The following is a 5946-nucleotide window of genomic DNA, read 5'->3' as shown; positions in this document are numbered from 1 at the left end:
CTCTCACTGTTGTGGCCTCTCCCGTTGCGGAGCACAGGCTCGGAATGCGCAGGCCCAGCGGCCGTGGCTCACAGGCCCCGCCACTCCGCGGCATGTGGGATCTTCCCGGACCGGGGCACAAACCCGTGTCCCCTGCATCAGCAGGCGGACTCTCAACCACTGCGCCACCAGGGAAGCCCTATATTCTTTTTTTTTTATATACTCTTTTCCATTATGGTTTATCATAGGATATTGAATGTAGTTCTCTGTGATATGCAGTAGGACCTTGTTGTTTATCTATAAACAAATTCTTATAGAACCATGTGATAAGGACAGTGACAGTCTAGCACTTAAGGAAGAAGTAAGGAGGAGGAAGTAGTGTCAGGCAAGTTCCCTTAGAAATAGGAATTGGCACAGTAAATGTGGAAGCTGGGAGTGTGTACAGTGCTCCAGGCACAGGCAACAGACTGAGCAGAAGTTTGGAGTCAGGAAACACTGTGCTGTGTGTGAGAAAATAGAAAAGTTCAAGGCGGGAGTGGTAAGAAATGAGCCCAGAGGTGTGGGCAGGGCACAGGGTATCAAGGAGGGAAGCCACAGGAAGAGTGTGAAGCAGGGAAGAGACAAGGGAAGAGCCCAGGAAGAGCCCAGGCTCAGGGCGAGATACCTGAGCAGGAGGGATACAAGAGAGGGGGCAGATGTGTGTGCTCTAAGGTGAGGCTGGAATAACAGGACTCAGCAGACACAGACACTCGTGGCATCTTCGAAGTCACTTCCATCCTAATGACTCCTACATGGATGTCTGTCAAGCCCACACTTCACTCTAAGCCCCATCCTGATAAATCCAACAGGATAACTAGACTATGAATCTCTTGAGAGAAGGGATTTTTTTTTTATCTTGTCTTAATTTCCCCAGCACCTGGCACTTAGTTGGAGCCGAAAAGAAAAGATGTGTTGTGGAAGTGAGTTAATCTCTTGCCCTGCATGGAGGAAGGTTCAAATCTAAGTTATTCTAGATGGAAAAGGATTACAAGTGCTTATAGTTTCCCTACCCCAGGCTTCCCGGAGAAGTCCATCCAGAGGACAAACATTGCGGCAGTCACAAAATACAACTTAGGGTAAACTTCATACTTGACAGATTGATCACTTTAAAGTCAGAAGTCCTAGGAAGGCTGGGTGGTGATAAACTGTCCACGAAGATGCCAGTTTTCCTCCTTTCAGGCACACAGTAGGGTCTCACCTCCCTGTGGCCAGGTGACTTGCTTTGTTCAGTGCCATGGTGGGGAGAAATGAAATGGGCAGAAGCCTTTAGGGGCCAGAGTGTGACTCACCATACATAGCCAGCCCTTTCCCCTGCCCCACAACTAGAGGGTGGAGTCTGTGTCTGGTGGAGTCTGTGTCTGCCTGAGTCCCTGAGTGAAAGGACATGGACCATAGTTGCCCATCTACCTTTGATGGACATGCAGCTCAAGTGAGCAATAGACTTTTCTTGTGATTGGCAAACATTTTGGACCTGCTTGTTACACGGCATAACATAGCCCTTCATGTCTAATAGGCCCACTCAGACCATTGTTCTTCACTTGCTACAATGACAAAATCTAGGGACCTTGTGCATGAACATACATAGATTATGATCACTGTGATTTATATTTTAAGTGTCAATGTCTGCCAATATTCAGGAAAACAGACTTAAAATGTGTGTGACACATTTCAAATATATTCCCCCTAGAGAACCTGCTATTTTCATCCTACCTGAATCCCTCGTGCGGTACTTAAATTTTACTTTTTCTTTATGTCCTCAGTAAAAAGTTGGAGAACATTTAGTCACTTTCCACTGTATAATAAACCTGGACTTGGAGATCATTTAAGCCGGTTCTCCTCTCTTTTACTCTGCTCTCCTTTTGTGTAAATAATTCTAGCTGTTTGCCTTTTCTCATCAATCATAATTTATAAACTTAGGAGAAATAAGGAAGAAAAAAAATTCTTTTCCTGAGGACAAATGCGTGAGGAATAAAAGGAACTGTACATTTGCCAGCTGGATGGAAAAGTTGCAGACAAGGTCAGCCTGGAGCCAGGAGCCAGACAGACCACAAAGATGTCTGTTGGGCAACCCCATCACCATGGGTGCTGGGACTACAATTCACTTGGTTACTTTGGCTTCAAGTAACCAATTCACTTGGTTACTTTGTCTCTTCCCTCCCTAAAGAGAATTCAAAAATCACATTTGATTTTTTTCCCTCAAACTTATGTCCTTTATTTGAAAAGCAGCTAAAATTCTTGCCTCTTGGACACGCTTTGCTCTCTCAGTTCCCACCTTACTATAGATGAAGAAATCATTTCAGGATCTAGTCATAGATTTAGTCTGTGTGCCCATAGGGAGCAAGAGTCTTCTTTGGGATTTCTATACACAATTAATGACATCACAGTTACTAACAACAGCAATTACAACAGTGACGATAATAGCTAACACTCGCTGAGCTGCAATGTGCCAGGCATCTCACTCAATCCTTTGTAGGCATTATTGAACTTCAATCTCTCAATAGCCATACAATTCCTATTTCCATTTCACAGACAAGAAATGCAGCCAGGGAGGTTGTGTGGTTTGCCAGAGGCTGAGCCAAGATGTGAAACCTGGTCTGAGTGGCCCCCTAGCTCATACTATCCTGTCTCACTACACTCCCACGTGTCAGCCTCCCCTGGAGAGCTGTTTTCTGGGGGGTTTTTTGGCGGCGCTATGCTGCTTGCAGGCTCTTAGTTCCCCGACCAGAGACTGAACCCATACCCCCAGCAGTGGAAGCACAGAGTCCTAACCACTGGACCCCCAGGGAAGTCCCTGGAGAGCTGTTTTAAACTTGTATCATCAAGGACCACCCCGGAAGCCTCAGGCCCTAGCTCTGTCTCATGGATGTATAAACCTCGGGACAGGGTACTCCAGGTGCTTCACAGGCTGGTCCAACCCTCCACAGGTGATGGATGCATGTTTTCTGTAGCCAGAGGGCCATGTCTCCCACTCCGTTAAGAAAGAGAGGGTGACTCCAACAGTGTCCTTCTTTGGAGCCTTTTCTGTGGCTCGTGGGACATCTCTGCCTGAAAAGGGAAGGGGAGTTGAGTGCCAGATGGAAGCCCGTCTCTACCTAGTGTGGAGCGGCACTGCCACCGTGTGGACAGACTGGCTGCGCCTGGACAAACGCGGTGGTAGAGAAAGCCGAGGAACTCCTGGGCAGTCAGCCCCTGTTCAGGCATTTATTTGATGTTTGTTGAGCACCTAATATTGCCACGAATTCGGCTAGGCTCCTTCTATTGCTGCTACCGCTCCTGCCGTGGGGAGGTTCCTTCTCTGGGTAGGAAATTAAATGATGTCAACGATTTAGGCTGTAGTGAATGTTTAACATTTATTCGTCATTTATTTGGGGTACTTTCATCTAGGGCTGATTTGCACCACTTAGAAATTATAGATACACCCAATTTGTGCAGGGCGATTTTCTTTGCCTCCAAGGTTTTGGAGACAAGAGGATGCAGAGAAATATAGGGCTCCAGAGTGACTTACTCTATGTTGATTGTTATGAAAGGCGAATATGTATTTCTAGCAAACACTGTTGCTTCTTTTTGTCTTAACCATTTAATAGCATATTAAAAGCACACCATAGAAACAGAAAGTAGAGAAAAACAGAAAATCATTCATGATCTCTTTATCCTGACAGCATCACTATTAACATTTTGATATATTTCCTTTTTAATTTTTTTCTGCACTTTTGGGCATCGATGTAACCATGTTGCATATGATGATGTATTTCACTTTTCTGATATAGGACAATATCATCATCATAATAGCTGATACATTCTGCTCACCCATGATGTCCTAAGCCCTTTATCAGGGGCTTTAAGTGTCATCTCATGAACCCATATAACAACCTTAGGAGATGGTATTATTATCCCCCTTTTAATAGAAAAGACAACTGAGGCTCAGAGGGGATCGATATAGCTCTTGCCTCTCATAAGGCTGTCCCATGTCATGCATCGTTTTAGTAACGATCATTTAATCTCTGCAGTGCGTTCCACTTATCCACGCACTGCACTTCGCCTACCTACTTGCCATCATTTTAGATCTTTGCTTGCTGCCAATATCGTTGGCTGATGTAAACTTTGCTGCAACACGCGTCCCTAACTCATCTTTTTACATAGCTAGGATGAATTTCCTAGGGTAGCTTCTCAGAAGTGGGTTTCTCGATGTTGAGTCTTCTCATGGCTGTTGGCATTTACAAACTGCTTCTCGTGGGGTTGGGCAAACTTGTGCACATTAGTCCCACCATCGGTAATGTAGGAGAGTGCCAGTTTTGCAGCATCCTCACCAGCACTGAGTGTTAATTTTTTCCAACCTAAAACATGGTAAATGGTTTGATAAATAAATCTGTGACAAATGGATTGTTTTGCCTGTCATTTATTACCAGAGAAGGTGAAGTCACTTTTACTTTTTACCACCTGCACAGGTATTTTCTACCTCGTTTTGCACAGTCCAAGAAATCTCTGAGGTCTGGGACCCTCCTAAACCAGGAGTTTTAAACCTAGGGTCCGGGGTCCATGGATAGAATTCTGGGGCCTGGGAACTTGGTTGGGAAATAATTATACCTTTGTTTTTACACACCTGTCACTGAAGTAGTACCCCTTTCATTGTTAATATAGGCAGCAAATCTCAGTGGTATTAGCAGTAGTGTGTCATCATTTATGCTCAGCAACAATTTGAAATTAGTTATTAGACATGCTGCTAGAACTTGTGTTTTGATGTGTTAATAAACAAACACATTTATTAACATACCACACATTCATTTACAAAATATTTTGATAGTTGTATTTCAGTATAATTCTTTTCCTTTGTAATGTTGTATGTTTTATTTTATTTTTATTTATTATTTATGTATTTTTTTGCGGTACACGGGCCTCTCACCACCGTGGCCTCTCCCGCTGCGGAACACAGGCTCCAGACGCGCAGGCCCAGCGGCCATGGCCCACGGGCCCAGCCGCTCTGCGGCACGCGGGACCCTCCCGGACGAGCCCGTGTCCCCTGCATCGGCCGGCGGACTCCCAACCACTGCACCACCAGGGAAGCCCTGTATGTTTTATTTTTAAAATAAAAAAGTTAAATTTAAAAATGCTATTCTGAGAAGGAGTCTGTAGGCTTCACTTGACTAACAGTGGTGTCATAGCAAAAATAAAGTTTAAAATTCCTGTCCTACAAATCTTCATTATAGAAGAATTCCAAATAATAAATGTAAATACTACCCCTCCAGGTGTAGAACTCAATTCCTTTCCCCTTGAGTATCCACTGGACTAAGTGATTCACTTCTAAAGAACAGCACCAGGAAAGGGAAAATAGTGACTCCACAGTGGAGAAGCCTGTAGACACCACCTTACCCAACTGACAAATGTCAACACGACCAGTAGATAAGTCAGATGTTGTGCACTCCTGATGCGATGAGAAAGTCACTTTACCTCTGTGACATTCTTCGCCCCAAATCCATAACCCTGGTCTAACCATGAGGAAACAACAGACAACCCAAATTCAGGGACATTCTACAAAATAACCAAAAGGTACTTTTCAAATGTCAAGGTTATGAAAAATAAGGAAAGACTGAGAAACTGCCCAGACTGGAGGAGACTATGGAGATATAATGGCTAAGTGTAAGGTGGTCCCTGGATGAGATCCTAGTGCTGAAAAAGGATGTTGGTAGAAAAACCGGTGTAATCTAAATGAAGCCTGTTTCTGTCTTGGCATGACAAAGAATGTTTCAATGTACATCCTCATTTGTGGGCCTTTATATGAGAATTCTTTGGGATTAAGAACCAGGAGTGGAACTGATATCTGTATTTATAATTTGACTAAATTTCCTGTCCAACAAAACAAAACAAAACAAAACAAAAACCAAACAAACAAAAATGAAGCCTGTAGTTCAGTTAGTAGCATCGTACCGATGC

This window comes from Neophocaena asiaeorientalis, unplaced genomic scaffold, assembly GCF_003031525.2.
Source record: "Neophocaena asiaeorientalis asiaeorientalis breed wild unplaced genomic scaffold, Neophocaena_asiaeorientalis_V1.1 scaffold21, whole genome shotgun sequence".
NCBI classification, from domain to species: Eukaryota; Metazoa; Chordata; class Mammalia; order Artiodactyla; family Phocoenidae; genus Neophocaena; species Neophocaena asiaeorientalis.
The sequence above is the reverse complement of the archived record's forward strand: the minus strand, read 5'-3'. Positions refer to the sequence as shown.